Source organism: Cavia porcellus, unplaced genomic scaffold (genome assembly GCF_034190915.1).
Source record: "Cavia porcellus strain 051 isolate PalLab524CR breed Dunkin Hartley unplaced genomic scaffold, mCavPor4.1 scaffold_21, whole genome shotgun sequence".
Lineage (NCBI taxonomy): Eukaryota > Metazoa > Chordata > Mammalia > Rodentia > Caviidae > Cavia > Cavia porcellus.
Genome location: NW_026947504.1, coordinates 12,907,467 through 12,930,620, shown reverse-complemented (window position 1 = coordinate 12,930,620; position 23,154 = coordinate 12,907,467). Strand labels below are relative to the sequence as shown.

General features: G+C 37.6%; 1 protein-coding gene across 5 annotated transcripts in view; it reads left to right on the top strand.

Annotated features, from left to right (window-relative positions):
* Prelid2 (PRELI domain containing 2) overlaps positions 1 to 23,154 on the top strand; it is a 396,128-nt gene that overhangs the window by 191,859 nt on the left and 181,115 nt on the right. For 3 of the 5 annotated variants that reach the window (XR_010041653.1, XR_010041651.1, XR_010041655.1), the window contains one exon: positions 4,154 to 23,154. This exon is cut by the window's right edge and continues 18,531 nt beyond it. The exons of the other annotated variants lie outside the window; for them this stretch is intronic. The gene's annotated coding sequence lies outside the window, so the exon portion shown is untranslated. The remainder of the gene's footprint in view (positions 1 to 4,153) is intronic. 5 annotated transcript variants of the gene reach the window in all.

Genomic DNA, 23,154 nt, shown 5'->3' with positions numbered 1-23,154 from the left:
AAAGTACTGGTGAATTCACAGGCTCATTGTCATTCACACTTATGAAAACATACTTTTTATGAGTGTATAGAGGAGTGGTATTAAGAAGTCCTTAGTAAGCATTACAAGAATATAAATTAATACATAAATCAGGTTAGAAGTTAAAAAAATATTAACTGCACATTCCTCTTTATTCTCTGTTCCAAACTTGCAAAGCTGCCTACCCAGTGACATCATTTGGAAGGCTTATATTTCATTAAAACGATCATCATTTACAGATCATTTGTTGATGTTCAGAAATTGTTGCTGTGATCCTTTGATGACATGATGTCACTTGCTAAATGATCCTTTGTAGTTTGACTTAAAGAATTGCATCAAATCCTTCCATCAATTCCTCTTTTAACTTGATAATCATTAGGAGATCTGTAGTCTTAAAAAGTAGAGTTTCTTTCAAAGTCAGTCGAATTATCCATGGTTCCAAGACTTCTCTCAGTTTCTGCTGAACTAAGCACTTACATTAACATTTTTTCCTAGGTTTTATAATGTTGCCTCAGATTTTTATATGGTCAAATTCTCTCTTGTCAACTAAGCCATGAAAATCACTTACTGGGCTGTCGTTTTTAATTAAGTCGAGAGTACAGTTGAGGCCAAATGAGGAGAGGAGTAGGGTGAAGGTTAGGCGTGCAGCCTTCACTGCCAAGGTGTCTGTGTTTGGATCTGGACTCTGCCCCTGACATTTTAAATACTTCTGTGTTCTTCAGCTTCTTTATCAGTAATGCATGTAATTTTGTTTTCTTTGTTTTGTTTTTGTACCGGGGATCGAACTCACTATCTTGTGCTTGCCAGGCAGGCGCTTATGCTGCTGAGTTAAATCCCCCAGCCCCTTTTATCTGTAAAATGGGGGAAATAAGGTAATTATAAAACTGCCACAAAGAATCCTTCTCACTTTGCAGTGATGGTTCCCCAGTTTGAGCCTGCAGTAATTCTCCACTTTAGTCATTTGTTTACTTCATCCCTTTCTGATTCTCCCAGTACTGGCTCACAGTGACTGCAGTTTACACACAAGGCCACACAGGAATGATACCAGGGAGCAATGGCCTGAGATGGACCCCATCACAGTCTTAGTGGTCCAGGTGGGCCCTAAGGCCTTGCTCACTGTCAAAAATATTCCCCTCTCTGCTCTGTTAGACAAACATGCTGGTGAATGAAACAGACATTAACAGTAGCATTCGTGAACTGGCTGCTCTCACATGTGAGTCACGGTGGCCTCCCAGCAGTGTTCAGCCAGAGATCCTCAAGGCCAGGAGAAATGCACGGCCGAAGCAGACACAAGCACAGGGGACTCAGCGAGATTCAGGTTTGGGGAGCAGGTATAGATACATTTAGACATTGAGCAATAATTACAGGCTCATGTCTAGAGAGGAAAAGCTGGAGATGCTGTTGGTGATCAGAGATGCTATTGCACTTGCAGGTCTCAAACCACGCTACTCCAGCCATGTTTCTTCTCCTGACAAGTGGGAATTAAGTAACCACAAATAGAAACTGTGTCTCTCCATGTCTGTGGTTGCTTTGAAAGGAGAGTGGTTTTCTGCTTGAGAGGTTTCTGCAGGGCTCACATCCAGCTTCCTGAGCCTGTATCGCACCCCCAGCAAGGGAGGTTCTCCATGGGGACCAGGAAGCCAGGCAAAGGGGCAATTAGATTTCACTCAACACCAGGGTCCGTTTCTAGAATCTCTAGTGTTCCAAAGAATTGGTGGCAATGTTTTATTTTCAGAGAAGAAATCTGTAAAGCAACTGTGTTGGTGACTGTGGGCGAGTGAGTTGCTGGAGTGCTAGCGAGTCTGAGGCTAGCTTAGTTTAAATGACAGCTTTTGACATTTTTCGCCTTCAATTTAGAAATCTTACAGTGAAATCGTATGATTCTGATATCACTTTTTCCTTAGAATAGCTCAATGTCATGTGAGTCAAAATGGGAGTCAGACCACATGCAAAGATTTTCCAGGTTCATTAATGTCCTGGAGGAGGAAAGAGATGTATGTCATAGAGTGGCAAAAAGCTGTGGTCCCTGGATTATGCCTCAGTTTGACCTTCAGATTTGCCATGCACTAGGCAAATTAATAAATTAGCAGCTCTCTCTCTCAATTTTAATATATTTGCGCGTGCATGTGTGTGTGTGTGTGTGTGTGTGTGTGTGTGTGTGTGTCTGTATGCATGTCAGGGTAAGTATAATACTATATTCAACCTGCAAGTGTTAAATGTTGTATGATGTTCCCAGTTTCTCCAGATCCTCAACAGTACAGCATGCAAACCTTGTGGCAAAGGTATTCACTCCTCAGATAATTCATATGCTTTGTCCTGCTCCTGCCCGGGTTCCCCTCTGAGGTCACCTTGTCCATGAAGCTTGCCCATCAGGGAGTTAATTCAGTGGGGCCAGCTGCCTTGTTGTTGGGCTGATCCCTCCGTCCTTCACACACTCTGCAGTTGTGAACTCCATGCTCACATTGCCCCAAATTTCTATGTTGAAATCATACTCCCAATATGATACCTTTGGCAGGAGGACCCTGGATCATGAGGACAGAGTAGTAGGGCCCTTGTGAATGGAAATAGGGTCCTTATGAAGGGGCCTAGAGAGCTGCCATCTCCTTCATCAGGGGAGAATGCAGAGAGAAGGTGGTATTCTGTGAGCCAGGAAGCTGGCCCCCATCAAGCACCAAGTCTGCCAGCACCTTCATATTGAACTTCATAGTCTCCAGAACTGTGAGAAACAGATTATTATTATTAATCTATCCAGTTTATGGCATTTTGTTTTAGCAGCTTGACAGGTTAAGATAATTGTATAATATTATGCCATATATTGCTTATAGTTCTATAGAGTATAATCTCCAAGATAAGAGGGATGCATCTGTTATTTCATTTTACTTAAAAGTAAGACTATCTTTGGTGAGGGATATATTATAGGGTTATTGATACTTCACTTTTAACTATTCTATAAGCAACAACAGTATTTGGTATATAGTAGAACCTCAGTTAAACTTTATCAAATGAATAAATACATGAAGTTTCATGGGTTGGAATTGAAATCTAAACTTTCTGTGGATTTATAACAATAATGCATGTAATGAAGCTTGCAAAAATGCTTGGATATTAGTTTTACTGGATAATAATACTACTACTAAAGGTCTATTTATCATGCCTTGCAAAACATAACATCTCTAAAATGAATTTTTTTATTTGAGGGGCATCAAGAGAATTACAGTTCTCATATATGAGCTTTGAAGTAAGTAAGCTGCAAATTTTTAGTAATTTTATTTTGGACTGTCAGATAACAGGCAGCTGAAATCAAAATAGCTCCAAATGTCATGAAATGTCTTCTCATATTTCTTCTCAAGCATTAAATGCATTAAACCTTAAAGGAACGGTGTGTGTTTCTGAGCTCATGGATAACTTTAACAGACGTAAATTACCCAAAAAGCCTTTCTTATCTAAATGGACCGCCTTTATAAGAGTTTTTCCCCAAATCTTCAAATTAGTTTTTCAGGTGAGATAACAGTCAAGAAAAGGGGTTGGGAAACTTTTCTGTAAAAGGCCAGATAATACATTTTTAGACTTTTTTAGGCTGTTTGGGTTTTGCTGCAAGTGCTGGACTACTATGCCAGCGTAAAAGCAAATGCAAATGCTATGCAAAAGATGGTTATGGCTTATTCCAAAAAAACCTGTAAAAATAAGCAGTGGAAACAATGGGTCTAAAGGTAGTTCGCTGGCCCCTGATTAAACACATAGACCTTTGGAGTTAGACATGGGTTCAAATCCTGACTGCACCATTTAGAAGCTATGAAACCTTCAGCAAATTTATTCACCCAATTCAGTTTACTTTGTAGTGAATCTGTGGACCTAGGGTTATTGTGAGACCAATTGAGGACAGCATGATCAGTACTATGAGAGGTGTGCATGGTGGTGTTGCAATCTTTAGCTATATCTACATCTCTGTCTATTGTGCATGTGTTATATATTCACCAATGACACATACATTTCTGATGTTGTATGTAACAGATGCTCATGATTTGTGTGTGATTTATGTATATATAAGTATGAATATACAGGATATCAACTATACAGTTATACAATATATCAGATATTTATTTATCTAAATATTTCCTTTTCTTCCTTCTTCCAGGTTTTTGTTGCTTGGACAGTACCTGACACCTCGATGTTTTGCTGATTCTGACTTATTCTTCATGTCTTGGCTTTTCCTAGTCTTCACTGACAAAAGAGGCCTGATCATATACTATTTTTCAATATATACTTGTTATGATTTATATCTAGATGTCTGCCAAAGCCCCAAAGCATGCAGTCATAGGTGAGGATTGGAAGGTGATTGTGTTGTGGAGGTTTGGAGCTGATTTAACGTTAGGAGGTGCCCTCAGGTGGGAAGAGGTGGGTCACTGGGGGTGTGGCCTTGGGTTTAACCCCTTGGCTGCCTACTTCTTTCTCTCTCTCCTTCCCCCTGACTAGGCAGTGAGCTACTCTCCTAGACCACGTGTCTCTACCCGGCTGTCCTACCTTGGAGCCAGCTGAGTGGGGACTGAAATATGAACCAAAATAATCATCTTCTCAATCGCTGGTGTTGGGTATTGTATCTCAGCCATGAGGGGATGATTAAGACAATACCATATTCATGGAATTTAAAAATTAATTCTTTTACTGGAAAGACTTGCAGTTCTTACAAATTATTTGAGTGTTAAGAAGCTGTAATGATCATTCTCATAATGTACATCTAGAGCATTTAGATACCTACCAGTGAATGAATGAATGAATTAAAAAGTGATTAGTGTTTCTGAACTAAAGCTAAAAGTGATTAGAAGCTACCATAGATCCTGAATTTCTACTGTTATCAATGTGGTATTTTGAAGTTAGTCACTGTTTGTTTCAGGTACCCTTTTAAAAAGATTAAAATTTTTTAAAAAAATTTTTTTAAAGAAAAAAAAACAGAAAAGAAAAACAGAGAGCAACAGAGACAAAAAACAACAAATTCAAATCAATAACAATATACACTTTCAAAACAAGATGATAGGAATTTAACAATGATTATCATATGGTGTATTGTTATCTTTAAAAGAGTTGCTTAGATTCCAGATACAGAAATGTAAAATTGATCTAATCATATGAGTACTAATTGTTCTTTTCTAAGCATTAATAGAATTAGTAGTATAGTCATGTAAGCTATTATATATATACATATACACAAACTTACGTCTTTTTCCTTTTTCTTCTTTCCTCCTTTCCTCTATCCCAGTTACTTTTTGCCCTTTGGGTAGTTTCTTAGCTTTATACAATGTGTATTGTTGATTTTGAATCTTACTTACTCTTTCCGTTTCTTATACTAGGGAGACAATATAGTATTTACACGTGAGTTTGATTTATTTCACTTATGAGTATGGTCTTAAGTTTATATGTCCACTTACCTATAAAAGCCTTGATCTAGTTCTGCTTTGAAGCTGAATAATACTCTATTCTATAAAAATACCACATCTTTTTTTATCCATTCCTCAGTTGATGGGCATTTGAGTTGTTTCCAAGACATGGCTACTACAAATTGTGCTGTTATAAACATGGGTGCACATACATCACTGTGGTATGGTATTTTCAACTCTTCTAGGAAAATATCCAAAGAGGAATATCTGGGTCAAATGAGACCTCCAATCCTAGCTTTTAAAGGAAACTGCAGACTGATTTCCACAGTGATTGCACCACTCTACACTCCTACCAAGAGTGGAGAAGAGTTCCTTTTTCCCCACAGCCCTGCCAGCATTTGTTATTGGTTGATTTCTTGATTATAGTCATTCTTTCTGGAGTGAAACGAAATCTCAATGTTGTTTTAATTTGCATTTCTCTCATGACTAATGATGCTGAACATTTTTTCCTATATTTATTTGCCATTTGTATTTCTTCATCTGAAAAGTGTGCATTCATCTCAGATGTCCATTATTGGATTGGGTTCTTGAATTTTGGGGGCTTGAATTTTTTAATTCTTTATATGTTCTGGATAGAAGTCCTTTGTCTGAGGGACAGTTTGCTAAGATGTTTTCCCAATTTGTGTTTTTTTTTTTCACTTCGTTGGAAATTTTTTTTTGATATGCAAAAACTTTTTAATAAGGCAAGGTTCCATTTATTGATCCTGGGAAGTATTTCCTGTGCAGTTTGATTTTTGTTATGAATTCTCCTCCTACCCCTATGTCTACAAGATTTCTACCTACTCTTCCTTCCAGCAAAGTTAGTGTTTTTATTTTGATATTTAGATATTTGATCCATTTTGACTTTAATGCGTGGTTATAGACATGGGTCTAGTTTTAGATTTTGGCATATGGAAAGCCAGTTTTCCAAGCACCATTTATTAAAGAGGCTATCTTTCTTCCAGTGTACATGTTTGGCCCCATTGTCAAAGATGAAGTGTCTGAGTGTGTTTGTAGCTGTATCTGCATCTTTTAATCTGTTCCATTCATCCTCAGGTATGGTTTTTTTTTTTTTTTTCCAGAACCATGCAGATTTTACCACTATAGCTTCGTAGTGTAATTTCTTTTTTTTTTGTATTTTTGTATTTTTACCGGTACCAGGGATCAAACTCACGACCAAGCGCTTATGCCGCTGAGCTAAATCCCCAGCCCCCGTAGTGTCGGATTTCAGGTCACGGATTATGATGCCTTCTGCCTTGCCTTTGTTGCACAGGATTGCTTTTGTTATTCTAGGTCTCTTATGTTTCCAAATGAATTTCAGGAATGTTTTCTCTAGATCTGTAAGGCATTTTGATTGGAATTGCATTAAATCTGTATAACTTGTAGGAGTATGGCCATTTTCACAATGTTGGTTCTTCCTAACCAAGAGCAAAGGGTACCTTTCCATTTTATGATATCCTCTTTAATCTCCTTTTTTAGTTTACTATATTTTTCAATGTATAGATCTTTTGTTAGGTTGATCCTTAATTATTTCATTGTTTTGGATGCTATTATAAAGAGTGTGGTCTCTCATTTCTTTCTCTGTGAGTTTATTGTTTGTGTACAGGAATGCTATTGATTTTTCAGCATTGACTTTGTGTCTCGCTACACTGCTAGATTTGCTTATTAACTTTAGTAGACTTTTGATAGAGTTTTTGGGATCTTCTATGTAGAGTATTATGTTGTCCACCAATAGTGATACTTTAACTTCTTCCTTTCCTATCCTTATTCCTTTTATTTCTCTTTCTTGTCTAATTGCTCTGGCTAATGTTTCCAGAAAAACATTGAGTAGGAGTGGTAATAATGAATATCTTTGTCTTGTTCCTGATTTTAGGTTGAAAATTTTTAGTTTTTGTCCATCTAGTAGAATGTTGGCTCTTGGTTTATCATATATGGTTTTCATCAGATTGAGGTAAAGATGATCTATTCTTATTTTCCATAGGGTTTTTATTACGAATGAGTGTTGGATTTTGTCAAAAGCTTTTTCTGCATCTATTGATGTGATCATGTGATTCTTGTCTTTGGCTCTGTTGATATGGTGTAGTATGTTTATCAATTTGCATATGTTCAACTGCCCCTGTTTTCCTGGGATGAATTCCACTTGATTGTAGAGTACAATCTTCCTGATGATTTTGCTACATTTTATTTTCCAATACTTTATTGAGAATTTTTGCATCCATGTTCATTAAGGACATTGGCCCAAATTCTCTTTTTGGTTGGGTCTTTCTCTGGTTTTGGTATTAGGTAATACTTGCCTCCTAGTAATGAGTTAGGGAGACTTGCTTCCCTTTCATTTTCATTGAAATGTTTGAGGAGTGTTGGCAGTAGGTCTTCCCTAAGTTTCTTGTAGAATTCAGCAGTGAATTCATCAGAACTTGGGCTTTTCTTTGTTGGTAAGGTTCTAATTACATTTTCAATTTCATTAAAGGAAATTACATTATTCAGCAGTTTTACATTTCCTTGATCTATCTTTGGTAATTCATATGTTTCTAGGAATCTGTCCATTTCTTTTGTGTTATCGAAACCATGAGTGTAAAAGTTTTCAAAGTAGGTATTAATGATCTTCTATATTTCCACAGGATCTGTAGTGATTTTACTCTTTTCATTTGATATTGCATGGATTTGAGTTTTTTATTTCCTCTTTTTGATAAGGTTTGGTAAGGGGCTTATCAATTTTATTTTTCCTTTCAAAGAATAAGCTCTGGAATACATTAGTTTTTTATATTGTTTTCTTAGTTTCTAACAATGATGTTTAAGAGACATGTGGTTCTTACTTCAGGGCCATAACACTAAGACCTCTAATTTGTTCCCCTTAAATAAGACATCTCGATGGACTAATGTTTAATTAGCTCATGACCAACATAACTATGATTTTCAATTGCACTGATTTCTGTTCTTCTCTTTATAATTTCCTCCTTTCTTTTGGATTTGGGCTTGACTTACTCTTCTTTTTCTAGAAGTGTGAGGTGCAGCATTAGGTTGCTTAGTTGTGTTCATTTGATTTTCCTGATGTGGGAATTTAGGGTTATAAATTTCCCTCTGAGAACTGCTTTCATTGTGTCCCACAGGTTCTGGTAGGTTGTATTTGCATTTTTGTTTAACTTTAAATATTGTTTAATTTCCTCTTTAATTTCTTCTGTAGTACATTGGTTGTTTAGGAGAGTATTATTTAATTTCCATGTGTTTATAGGGTTCTTGTTGTGTTTTTTTGTCATTTATTTCCAATTTTATTGCACTATGGTCAGATAATAAGCATTTACTTAAGCGTGTTCTGTGAGCTAGTATATGTTCTATTTTAGAGGATGATCCATGTGCAGCTGAGAAAAAAAAATGTGTACTCTGATGTTGTTGGGTAGAACACTCTATGCACATCTACTAGGTCCATTAGTTCAGTAGTTTGATTCAGTTCTGTTATTTCTTTATTGATTTTTCGTTCATTGATCTGTCTCTTTGTGGCAATGGGGTGTTAAGGTTCCCCATTATAACTGTATTATTACTTATTTGACTTTTCATGTCTATTAATATTTACCTTCTATAGTTGGGTTCTCCCATAATTGGTGTATAGAAATTTATGATTGTTATCTCTTCCTCTTGAAGTTTTCCCCTAGCAAGTATGAGTGACCTTCTTTATCTCTTTTTGTCATTATTGGTTTGAAGCTCACATTATCTGCAAACAGAATAGCTACTTGTGCTTTTTTTCTAGTTTCCTGTGCATGGAGTATTGTATTATTTTCTATCCTATGACTTTTAATAATTTTCTTTTGAAGTTAAATGCATTTCTTGTATACAAGCATACTCTTGGATTTTGTTTCTTAATCTACTCTGTCAGTTTCTTTTTACTGGTGAGTTGAGGCCATTTACATTGATGGATATAATTGATATGTACTCACTTGTCTTTGTCATGTTATCTTTCTGTTGTTGGTTCTCTACTTTTTCTCTCTGTGTAAGTCTTTGCTCTGCTTGGTGGTTTCCTTCTTCGGTTGTTCTTGGAATTGTAGTCATCTTTACCTCTTTCTAGAATATCTTTCAGTACTCTTTGTAGTGTTTGGTGGCCGTGAATTTCTTTTTTGTTCTTTTTCATGGAGAATCTTATTTCTCCATCAATTTTGAAAGATAGTTTTGCACCAATCAGGGATGGAAGTTGTTTTCTCTTAAGACTTGAAATATTTTACTCCAAGCTCTTCTTGACTTGATGGTTAGTGTTGAGAAGTCTGCTGTGATTCTGATAGGTTTTCCTTTGTAGGTCATCTGTTTCTTTTGTCTGACAGTTTTTAGTATTCTGTTCTTGTGCTGAATTTCTAGGATCTCAATTATTATAGGTCTGGGTGAAGATTTATTTTGGTTATGGCTAGTTGGGGTTCTGTATGCATCACTTATCTATATATCAGATTCTTTTCCCATGCTTGAAAAATTTTCTGCTATTAGTTCTGTAAATAGTCTTGTGTCAATTTGTGTTGACTCCTGGTTTTTCATGGACACCTGTCAGACTTATATTGTTTTACTTTGTATCATTTTGTAGCTGTTGAATTGTTGTTTCTTAGTTCCTTGTTATTTATAAGAGACCTTTTCTTATGTGATCATTGGTTTCCATCCTGTCTTCAAGGTCTGAGAGTCTATCTTCAGCTTTATTCAAGCAGTCTTGCCAGCTTTCAATGGAATTTTTAATTTCCTGGATATCTCTTTGAATGTTTCATGTACTCTAATTATTTCTTATGTTTTTCATTCAAGTTTTCCATCATTTTCTTATGTTCCTCTATTTTTTAAAATCTATATCTTTTTTTTAGCTACCTCAACATGTCTCTCATGTTTGTCATTTCTTTTCTTACCTGAGAGATTTTTTGTGATCGTATTTCTTCTATAGCTTCACAGAGTGGTTTCTTCAGTTGCTATCATTTCAGAAAGTTCAGTTGTGCAATTTTCAATATCTTCCACTTCAATTGTCTCCTGGGTTTGTTCTTCGTGGGCTGAAGGAATGAGACTGTATCTTGCTTTTTTGTTTTGTCATTTTCCTCTTGAACATGTCTAACTCACCTGGCATCCTTTTGATGAATTTCACTGGGATGGTGAGCTGAGCAGAGCTTCACTACTCAGATACCCATGTGGCTAGCTGGAGTGTTACCCCCGAACTATGGCACCATGTGCTGTGAGGGGCCATGTGCTGTGAGGGACAGAGGTGAAAATCTCCAGGACTTGTCAGCTAGGCTTGCTGCTCCTTGATGCATAGCTCTGGGGCTCTGGCTTGGCAGGGCTTGGGGACCTCTAGGATCTGTGCAGCTGGCCAGGTTTTCCCCCAATGAGTTGTCCTGGGATGCTGCACTGAGTAGAGCTCAGATCTTCTGGAACCCATGAAGCTAGCATGGATGCATCCCTAAAGTATAGCCCCTCAGGGCCTTGCATCTGGATGGACTGAATTCAGAACCTCAGGGACTTATGTGACTAGCCAGGAAACATCCCTGGAGTGTCAAGATTAAATACTTTTGTAGAGTGAGAGGTGAAGAAATGTCTTCTGAACTGGCCAATGAGTATTTAATAAGTAATATTAATAACAGCTATTGTTTGTTGTTCACTATAGGCCAGAAACTCTACTAAATGATAATGCATTCAACTTATAAATAAAACATTCACTTATTTTTGTATATGTTAGTTTCTTATTTGACCTCTGTGAATTGTATCAAAGAGTCAGTATGTAGTGTGTTTGACTGTGGCAGCAATAAGGATGTGTTACTTTGGAGACTGGGTTATAAAAGATCTCACGGCTTACTCCTTGTTCTGTCTGGGTCCTGGGGAGAAGCCAGCTGTCCTGTAGTAAAGATATCTGGGTAGCCTTGTGGGAAGCCCCACCTGGGAAGGAAGCAAAACCTCCAACACCTGTGTAAATGAGCCATTTTTCAAGTAGATCCCTGAGTCCCAGTCAAGTCTTTGGATGACCACAGCTCAGCCAAAGCTTCACTGAAACTTTATGAGAGACTCTAAATTATAAAGAATTGTCCTGGGCAAGGCTGATGTTATGTCTCCTCAAGGAACAAGGGCATGTTGGAGGCAGCCCTGGGAAGCTGACCAGGACTATATTTTCTTCCATCACAAGGTGGGATATAGACTAATTTTATTAATGAGCTGGCTCCTTTTTACCTCGCCAGTATCAACTCTACTTCTTTCTTCCAGACAGATCTTCATTTGTTCTTCTCATGACTGATTCCTTCCTACCTTTTGGGCTTGGTTTACATGTTGCCACTTCATGGAGTACATCTCTGACTGCTCTAAAGCAATAGGTCCCCTCCCTGTATCTGTTTTTCTCCTTTTGCACATAGAACAATTTGTAATCATTTTTGTATTTCACTTTATTTTCTGATTATAAGATTTTATTCTTTGCCAAGTAAGATACGAGTCATGACTTTTTTGGAAACAATGCATTCTCAGCACCCAGTCCATTCCTCGGCACATTCTAAGTGCTTAGTAACTACAGGATATTTATTTTTGTATTTCTCAAAGAGCTTTGCATCACTTTTGCCATTTAATGAGTGATCCTTGAGGCTTCGTATGATCACTTTTTAAAACTGTAGCTGACTCTTCTCCTCCTTTGTCCCTCTATCTAACCCCAGCACTCTGCTTTGTATTTTGAGGCCTAAGTATTTTCTTCTAGTATGTTTTGTAAATTATGGAATACTTTGTTTATTGTCAGCCTCTGTCTACTGGAATGAAAGTTATATGAGGATAGGCATTTGTGTGTATTCTGTTCATTTTTTAGTTCCTTATTATGTGAGTAACTCTTCTGAATGCTATATAGGAATATTTGATCCCAGGAACTAAATTTTTAAAAATTAAAGCAACAAAACTATAGTCATACCATAGATTTCAAATTCTTCAGGTACAATGAATTTTTATTTAATTTAAGAAAACATTTGAAGTTTTACATTATATCACATTCTTATCTTGTTTTATACTTCTTTTGCAATGGTGTTTTAAGAGCAAAAATATATTATACATGGGGATTTTATTAAAAATGACCCACATGTAAATATTTCCAAGTGGTACATCTTTATTCTAGAAAGTAAAAAGATAGGCATAAAGAAAAATCCTATAAATTATTCTTAATTGTTGCTAATATTTTGAGGCATGTTCTCTTAAATTTTCTTATGCATAATATTCATACACTGTATTTGAAAGCAGAAATCTGTTTTGAATGTTAGTAAGAACCAACATTTATTTTGTCTTCTAATATCTATCGGGTGCTTTATATATACTTAAGTGCTTTTAGATATTTATTTATTTGTATTGATCTCATCCTTACAACTTCATCTTCTAGGTCCTATTACACATCCTCATTTTCATATGAGGAAACTGAGGCACTAGATCTGATAATTTGCTTGTAGTCATATAGCTTATGAGTGACAGAACTGGGATTTTGAACCAAGATAGCAGAATCCATGCTCAGAATCACTATTCTTGCTCTCTCCAAATTTTGCTGTAACTAATCCCCATCATCAGAACGTTTCCGCAGATGATGCCTGTATTTTTTCAACATCACTTATAAAGACTGTGTAACATTTCAGCACATGGGTGCTCAAATTCTCCCAGTTTTAAAGAATTGGTTTTTTTCTACTATGAATAATGCTACACTACACACTTTGAAAATTAATCTTCACTCATCTATATGATGATTTCTTAGGTCAAACTTCTTTACTGGTGTATAACATTCAGCAAAAATCTGCACCTTAAGGAATTTACAAGGGACCATTTTGTTTTATGCATCTGGATATTATGGATTTGTTTCATGAATTTCCGCCTGTATTTCCACTGGTCTTTGTCCAATGACTGCTTCTGTTAAAAATCCACTTGGTAACTTGTGCAAGTGAAAATGTATTCTTAAACTGAGACATTTTGATTGTGGGAAGAGCTAAAAATGATCATGAAAAATTCAGAATTAAATCCCAGCAAAAATTGAGCAAGTACAGCAAATGTGTACACTTAACATTGCAGGCAAATTGGAGTGTATTTGAAGCCAAACAGAGATCTTATGTAGATATGGAGCAAATTAATCTATGTCAACTTATATTTTTAAATACTTGCCTTTTAGAATAATTCAAGTTCTCTCTTGCAAGAATTAATCTATCTTCTCTTTGACATTTATAATTGTTGACTTGACAGCATTTACTTAGAAGTTTTTTGGGTAGTATAAAGTATTTATGTTGGAAAATTAACATCATTAAATGACATGCCACCTTTTGGGTGAAAACACTGAATATTTTTGCCTCATAAAAGTGTTAGCCTGACTGTCTTGCTAGATTCATGGTCCTGTTCCTGGGGAAATTCTATCAAGTATTTCCTTTGCAAATATTAAGAAACACACAGCACAGTTATACCTGAGGTTTACAAGGTGGTGTGTATGTGCACGTGTGTGTGAGTGTGTGCTCGTAAATATGCTTGTGTGTCTGAACATGCACTCACACATACTTGCAGAATAGATTGCAGAAAAGGAGCCACAATGCAAGATTTGAGTAATGGCTAGATGAATAGAATACCCAGAAGCCGTTTTTGCCTCAGCAACCACAACTCTCAGTAACATTGCCGTACAATTAACTTAAAATTTATTCAATGAGCATTTATTGAGGATAAGATGTGCTCTATACTGTTTTAAACACTGAAATACAAAGATTAATGAAAACCTCAAGGAATTCATGGCATTGCGGAAAAATTATCCAAGTGAGTAATTAGAGACCACGAGATAACGTCACAAATAATGATAAATGCAAGTAGCAGAATCAGAATGGATCAGAGAGGAAAGGGAGTTAGGGCAAGCATCACAGAGAAGAGCTCACATGTGTTAGTCTGGAAGGATACCCTCAACAAGTGGCTAAGGTGGGAAGAAATTGTTTGAAAGCACGGAAGTGTGAAAAAGCATGCACTATGCACAAGAGTTTTAAGTCAGTGGTAGCGAACCTATGGCATTCATGCCACAGCAGGCTATTTGTATCATTGAAAGCTCTAAAAGATTCTCTGTCTCTAACTTAAATCATAGAATGATCCTGGAGTCAGAAGAGCCTGAGTCACTGCACTCTGATCATAGGGCTTATGAAGGGATCCTGAGATCATTAATCCTATTAGCCATGTTTGACTTAAGATTACGTTCTCTGAGAAAAACTCAGGGATTACTGAGAATTTGTGAAGCTCCTTAGTATTCTATTGTCGACTGATTTTTAAAATGTTATCTGTGACTTTATTTTCCACTCTTTGAAGTACATATGTTTCCAGAGAGACATTTATCATAGTTTTTTTATCTGTCACCAATTGTGTTTGGTCCTAAAAAGTTTCCATTTCATAGAAGAAAGGTACTAAATATTTGTTGATTGAAATGTTACCAGATAGTTATAAAGACTAAGTTAATACTTTGCTTCAGGGAACTTCCAGTTTTGGAGAGATGAGCCATAAATAGGTAAAAGATTCCCAGTGCAAGATTTGAATACTGGTTACATGCAAAGAGAATTTACTAAATTATTATAAGCTCTAAAAATTAATTCAAGGTTTATTACTATGCACTAATATTCAAGGTCTTGAGAAGTTAATATTAAGGGTCATTAAATACTATCCAAGGTCTTGAAAATGTATAGCAACATGATATTTTACTATTGGTAAATTGTAGTATGTAGTTTTAGCAACTAATTTTTAAATAGGACATTGATAAACTAGAGGCGTAACAGAGATCTATATGATATTCTTATAAGGTCCATTTCTGTGAGTAGACTTACTAAGTCAAAGGTTTTAAACAAGTTTAAGCCCATAAGTTTCCAAAATATTTGTACCAATTTGTGCTGTCATGCACAATGCATTAACATAAATTTTCACCCATAACTTTGTCAGAGTTGCAGCAATGGCAATATTTAAGTTTTTCAAATATGTCAATTTAATCAGGATGGACTACTGTAATTTTAATCTTACTGTAATTTTAATCTTTTTGTTTACTAGTAAGGCTGCCTAATTTTCATTTATTTATTAGGGTTATTTTGAAGTCATTTTCCTGTTGGCACCATAACCCAAAAAGGGGGAAAGAAAAAGTTATTTTGAAAATGGGGAAAATTTAGGAATATAGGTGCAAGGCACTGGTGCCGTGTCAGTATATTTTGTGGCTAATGAAATAAACTTCACTTTAGGAGGCTTAAATAAAAATGAAAATTTAATAATTTACCTAATTTAGATTTCCTGAGAAAAGATTTGGCTTCAGGTACAGTTTGGAGCTTAAATGGTGCTACCAAGACCTGTTCCTGGATTCTGTCACCTCCATTTACAAGCCTGTATTCAAACAAGCTCTCCTCTTGTGGTTGTTAGTAGCTAGAGCATTGCCCACATTCTCCAGTTCCAGGTTAAGTTTCAGATGGAAGTGCTGACTCCTCCTGATCTCACTGAGTCTGACTGAGTCACTTGAGCATCCTGCACCAATCATGGAGGCTGGAGAATGTGGATTTTTAATTGCCTTCGACATGGGTCACATGCTTCACTGCTAAAGCTGCATTGGAACTGAACTCTTAACTGTGAAGACTGAGAGAAGAGGATCCACAGGAAATCAGAAGTACAGTGAATAGAATGAAAATATCCATGTTCACCAGAAAAATCTTTATTTGAGAAAGACAGGAGCTTTGCAATGCATGCATCCCTGGGGATACAGAGGTCAAAGGATGAAATGACTATGGCTTTACGTGACCTCAAGCTGCCTCTGATTCAGCTGTGATTCCTTTCTCACATGTCAGCCTATCAGGGTGTGAGCTTCTCTTTCTCCTTACACTCCCTCTTGCTTACGTCCATTGCAACTGAGTCTGGTCCTCCACTTCTGGTCAGGAAGGCATCTCTGGAGACAGAGCCTGGAGACTATTCTAACCTATTGTCTGACAGCCCCAACTCTGTCTTTTTTACTCAACTCTTTGATACTGGGCCTGGGACTTGGCAAACCACGTTTCTCCTTTGCTGTGTGATTCCCTGTTGGGCTCTGCCAATACTGGAGGGGAAGCCAGAAGAAGACGTGGCACTAGATAAGAAAGAAGCACCATGTTCCTCCCTATTTACACAACCCAGCAATACTTCTCCACCTTGGGAGTCATACTTGCATTCAGTAGCAGCTGTTGATTCCAGTCTGTAGTTTTTCTAAGGCTCTCTGATTCTGCTATTGGTGTCCTCTGAGGCACTGGCCCTTGCCAACCAGCATCTCCTGGGAGTCTAAGTCTCAGCCCTGCCAGAGGCTCTAAACTGCAGATGGACTGACACCTGCCAGAGAGCGTCCCCACCTCAGAGATCTGGGCTTGCTCTCCGCAGCACCCTTCCTCCCAACTTACAAATTTTAATAATATCAGTATCTTCTTTGTTCCCTCAGCCCTCATTGTGGTAGCTGTTTCCTCCAACTACTACATTTACCAGACTCCAATGTCTCTTTTTGGTCTTTTCAGTTTTTCTAGTATCTGGTTAATTCTTTGTGTTTAACTATTTTCACTAAAATAACTGATGGTGGCAGAGGCCTGACTGAACTCTGACTGAGGCAGTGGCGGTGCCAGCTTGACTGTCATTCTGCAGTCCTTTGAGCTAAGCTTGAAGAAGAGCAATCTGATGAAAAATTAATATTGACTTTCTGTTTCTCTGATGCTGAGGTCTGAACCTCCAGGCCCTGCCTGGTTTTTACAGCTGCCTTGCCGGGTATCACCCTGACTCTTGTGTTATAGGTGCATGAAACTTCCTTCAATTTTTCCAGTGTGCAATGCTGTGTCACCATCAGGGCACCGAACATGACTTTTCTGCGCTAAGAATATTGATTCTGTCTACTCTTTAACCTGAAAAGCTCTCACATATTCTTCAGGTGCCAACAGAGATGTTACTTCCCCTGGAAGCCTGCAGTTCTTTGCCTCTATTGCAGCATCCTGTACGTTCCTTCTGGGGGTACACATTATGTCCTTGTCTTTCTTATTCACTGGATTGCAAACTCCTTGAAAGCAGTACCTGGAACTCAAGAGATACCTTAAAAATATTTGACAAGAACTTCTTTAGAAAATTTCAATGCCTTCTTTTTACTATTATGAAGCAAGGACACAATTTCAGCTACCATTACTGCTGATACAAGTCACGCCCTAAATGACTACTGAGAGTTTCATGTCTCATCCAAAGGACAAGCTAATGTTGTAAAAATTGCTATCTGAGATTTGAGGGCAACAAACAAGGTGCTTTTAAGACCTGGGACGTCTCTGAAGCTTCCATGTGTCACACTAGTGATGAAGGTGAGCAGAGATCAGCTATTGATTCATTAGGTTAAAAGCCTTCCCATCATCCAGAGCAACTGGAGACCTTGTGTCAAAGATATTCAGCAATAGAAAATGTCAAGCCCTTGCACATACGATTCCAGGATGCTAAGGCGAGGCCCTGCATATTAGAAGGAATACTTGGAATGTGTCTGCCTTTACGAGGTTGTGCCATGTAATAAAAACAAAATACCAAAACAACAACAACAAAACTTGCAAAAAAACAAAGACTTGAGAGTCCAGACTTGGTTCAAATCTTGGCTTGGTTCTAGCTTCATCAGGTAACAAAAACTTCTGTGAAATTTTTAGTTTATTTGGGGAAATAGAGCTTATAGCATCCATTTTACTTATTTGTTCAGAACTAAATAAGATAATTGATTTAACGCATATAACATACATTGGGAAATATTTGTAGTTTGTAGAAAATGACCTCATTCATTCACTCATGTATTCAAAAAATCATTGAACATTTCATAAATGCTAGTGATTTATAAGAGAATAAGTTAGAAATGTCCTTCCCCTCATGGAGTTTTTACTGGTGGGATACAATCTGAAATGGAAAAAAAATCTGTAAATAAAAAAAGGACAATTTTGTCAGTTGAGTTAATGATGTGCTTTTACTCCCTTCTTTTCTGACCTAGGATGTAGTCTAGGGTCACATGTTGCACTTGGTTGTCACATCCTGTGTTAGTTATCTTTACTCAAGAGGCGTTCACTGGCCTTTCACTGACCTTCATGACACTGATGTTTGTTGAAGAGTCCAGGACACTTACTTTGTAGACTGGCTTTGTCTGACTGTTTTTTTTTTTTTTTTTTTAAACTGCACATTTTAAGGGCATAAAGCCAGCAAACGGCAGAGCTAAGACTTGAGCCCACCTTTCCTGACCCTTTATGTTGTGCACTTTCCTTTTAAAAGCTTCTAAGAGAGCTTGAGGTCAGGAGACCTCATAGCTCCATTCCCCAAACAGTCTGTTAACACAGCTGGGTTGTTAAATAATAGCAGTATTGACGTAGTAGCAACCAGAGAGAACACCTCTACCTAGGTGAACCTGGCTATTTTCTTGGTTGTCTTTAATATCTCTGAATCTGAATGACAATTTTTTAAAAAAATCTGTACTTATTTTATTACTTTTCTGTCATCATCTCTCAAGGTGACAATTTGTCCTACTTTAATAGAGCAGCTGGAAAAAACATTAGGAAAATTAGACCCAGTATAGGTAGAATGCCATAAGATCATTTCAGTGCTATTATGATGTACTTTTCAGAACTGCAGGACACTGAACAAAAATGCACTAAAATTTAAAAAAAAATCCCTTTTTATTTGGAAAATTCTTTTTAAAAGCTGAACAATTGCAGCAGCTAATCTATAATTTACTCAAATGTTGGGTACTTTATTATATTGATATGCTATGAGTTAGCTCACTAAATTTTCTCCAAGAAATTGGGAGACAAAAGAGGCAAGTAATTGGTGCTCTGAGTCCATGTTCTGCCTTCCATTTCATGAATTGCATCACACATACATTTTAAAATCTGCCCAGATGTTTTTTTTTTTAAGTCTCCAAAGCAGCCCAAGATGAACTTTTACAGCTTTTGGACTTCTAGCAGAGCATTTTGCTGCTGTTCCAAAAATACGGTTAGAGGCTCTCTTTGGCTGGGGCTGGAAAAGACCCTTTCCCACCAAGTTCTTGTTGCTATAGGGTATGATGGTGCTGAGAATGAAGGGATATTTCAAATATGTGTCTCATTGATGAGAAGTGAAGTGATACAAGTGGTTGTACTGTTTATTCATATTGTGAATGACTTGTTATTCATTGACCGTCCACTTTTAGCCAGGACTGCGCCAAGAGGATGATTTAAAAATGAGTAACTCAAACACTGTCTCTCCCCTCAGAGACTTCGGTCTTGTGTTGTGGGCTGTGGGTTAGGCAATTACACAGGCTCAGCATGGGACACTATATGAGGTCACTTTACCTACCTGCCATCATTCCTCCCTCTGCTGCTATCCAACTGCCTCCTCTCACAGGGAGTTTCTCTATAGTCTTAGTCTTTGCCCGAGTTCAGGCACAAGGAGGGAGCAGAAGTCAGGCTTTCTGAAGATTGCTTTGCCTTGGGGGATCTCATTCTGTCTAAAGGCTGGGATATCCCTGAGTAGAGGCAGTGCTAATACCACTTGGTAATAATAATCACAGCCGTAATGTTCACCATCTTGCCTCACTTCCTTATGCTGTTCTGCTGCATTTTCTTCAGTTGGTCAACTTCCATGCTACACTGGTTGATATGGAATAAATTGTGTCCCCCTTCTAATCCTAATTCATGTATTGAAACTCTAACCCCAGTACTTTGGAATGTGGCTTTATTTGAAGATAGGCCTTTTAAAGAGGTGACTGTTAGAATGAGGCCATTAGGATGGGTTCTAATCCTCGGTGATGGGTGTCCTCCTCGGAGAGGAAATGCAGCCATGTATTCTATGCAGGTGCACAGAGGACATCCAGGGAGCATGTGGGGAGAAAGTTCCTGTCTGTAAGCACAGGAGAGAGTCCTCATAAGACATAAAACCTGCTGACACCTTGACCTTGGACTTCCAACTTCCAGAACTGAGAGAAAATAAATTTCTATTGCTTATAGTTCACAGCACTTGTTACAGTATTCATAGCAAACTGATGCCCTGGTTGTAATATAGTTTGGACTATGCTTGGTAATAATACTTTTATTAAGTTCATGCTAAATTTTAGAGCTAACATGATGACTTCATTGCATTGTTAGATACTTTCTGAGTAGTCTTATTCTCATTTTGAAAATTAGATAACTGAAATTTGGAGAAGAATGTGATTTACCTAAATTTACAGAGCTACAAATGGGCTGAACTGGGTTCAAACCCAAATCTTTCTTACAATGGTGCCTCATTTCTTAACCACAATGCAATATTTCCTGGAAATGCTGGTTTTCTCTGCTTCCTTTTCCTACTGTAAATGATGCTCCTTCTTCCTCTATGGACTTCTGCTTCTTTTCTTTGGAGCACTAGCTACAATTTATGATTATAAATTAAATTCTATGATCATGCATTTCTGTGTTTGCCTTTCTCAGTAGTTCTCAATGTAGTGCTGTGCTTATGGGGTTGATTTTGGAACAAGCAGTGTTGCAAGCCTTATTAATTTTTCTACTAGGTAAGAACTAGCCAACCCTTTGTGTATAGAGAAATAATCCACCTCACTGGGCATTGGCAAGCAGTAGCAATTAGTACTGGCCTTTTTAATTTATACCTTAATATTGTGCACACGTGTCCTCAGGCATGAAGCGCGTCCCTGGACCTTACCACATGGCAGCACTGGTATTTGTTCTCCTGTTGATTCCTGTCATGAAAAGCCCTCTTGACTAGGAGGTTCTAGGACTCATTTTTCCATTTTTAAAATGCATTTCAAGACAGGAAGCTGTGAGCTACATGGTGCTTTCATGGAGGATTTCCCACCTTCTTTTATCTTGATTCTCCATCCTGTTAACATCTGGGTGGAGTGGTAGTGCTTATTTTGTACTTGATGAAGTCTAAAAAATAATCAATCCAGATGTGTTACATCGGACTGTGGCTCCTCAATGAACAAGATCCCAGAAGATACTTGTTGTAAAGGTAACACTGTGTTAATCACCTACTATAGCCAGTATAATATTGTGATGATAATGGTTATTATTTCTCCAATAATGTTCTCCCACCAGAGATGGAAACCTAGTTAACATTTACCCTCAACCAAAACTGTTGGAAAAACTTTATCTGCCTCCCAAGGGCTGAATTTCATAAAGACAGATGATCTTTTTTTCTCTATGTAGGCTTTTATTTTTAGATTTGCTGCTTCCTCCCCCACTTTCCTTCCTATTTAATGGTTTTAGAAAAAATGAATAGTATTCTACATTTTTATATTCTAAACATCACTCCTGCATAATTCTACTCAGCTCTTTGTTGTTCTTTTTTCCAAGTTATGGTTTTAAAAATAATCTAGAACTAATTTGTCTAATGAATATGCAATTATGGCAAGAGTCTTTTTGAAGTTTTTGAAAACCTTCCGTCAGCATGTTTCTGGGACATGGAAATGAATGTAGCATCAGGCACTTGGAAGCTGTTTCTAGTCTGGCATGAGCAGGTATCATTTCTCCACATTTGAAAGCTGGGCATGATGCAGACATTTTCTGTGTACTTACTGTGGTTAGCTTAGTGTGGTTGCTTTCTAGCTTAGCTCCTTCTGTTAGTGCATCATTCCTATTGGAATGCAGGGGCTGAAATAAGGTTGGACAGCCATAGCAGAATATATAGGAGAGGTGCAGGCACAGTTTAGTTCTGTCTCAGCTCATGCCCAAAGCTTACAAATCATAGATACTACTTAGAGTGGGCCTATGTCACGCGCGGCACTTTACATGTATCTTAATCTTTATGTAAGCATAAACCAGAGAGCAAGGAAATATATCCACTATTTTCTAATTAAGGAAAATGAGACGTGAAGAGGGTAAGAAATTTCTTAAGATCACTTAGGTAGTAAGTAGCAGAGCCAATGTTCTTATCCACTTATCACTGGGCTCACTTTCTGTGCAAGGCTTCATGCTATGCAGTTTGTCAAGTCTAGAAATGAACTTGACCTGGATTCTACTTGCAGAGTGTTTACTTTCTAGTAAAAGAGAAGAGACAAGCAGCCATGATATGTAGCCAAGAAAATTCAGAAAAAAGACAAGAGAGAGGGCCATGCTATGAATGTGGAAGTGAAGGAAAAGGAGAAAAAAATTCATCACTGTAGAGATAAAATTTAGCCTTACAGGAGGACCAGTTTCCCAAAGTTTTTGCATATGCATGCTTGCTTCCTGCCTACTGTGCAGTTTATGGTTTTGAAAGTGGCCCCTGGACAGAATTTTTCAATAATTGTTTTTGACCTGGGGAAGCAGCTTCCCCCTGTGCATTTTTTCCTCCAGCACCTGAGTGAAGAAGCCAGCTGGGCTTTCTCCATTGCCAAAGCAGGCAAAAGCATCCCAACCCCAACTGAGGGATTCATTAGCGGCTGCTGTCAAGTTGCTGTGATCACAGGCTGTGACAGGCACAGTGCCTTTGCAGCCCTCACTGGGCACAGGTCATTGTTGTTCTCCATTAAACAGCACAGGGCTTGTTGCTGAGTGCCAGAACGTGACACCTTGTGAACTGTGGCCTTTCTAGGTGATTGTTTTTCTTTGTTCTGGCAATTGGAACAAAGTGATTTCACCCATTCGCAGTCTTTATTTTTCCCTTTGTGGCCAGCATTTATGTCAATGTCTTTTTTTTTTTTTTGGTTGCTGATTCCAGAAGCATTGCAACTAACGTAAGTACTTTAAGGAGAATTTGACAGAAGAATCTCAGTGACTAAACCCAAGAAACAGAAAAGTCATCAGGAGTCAATGCAGTTACTTTC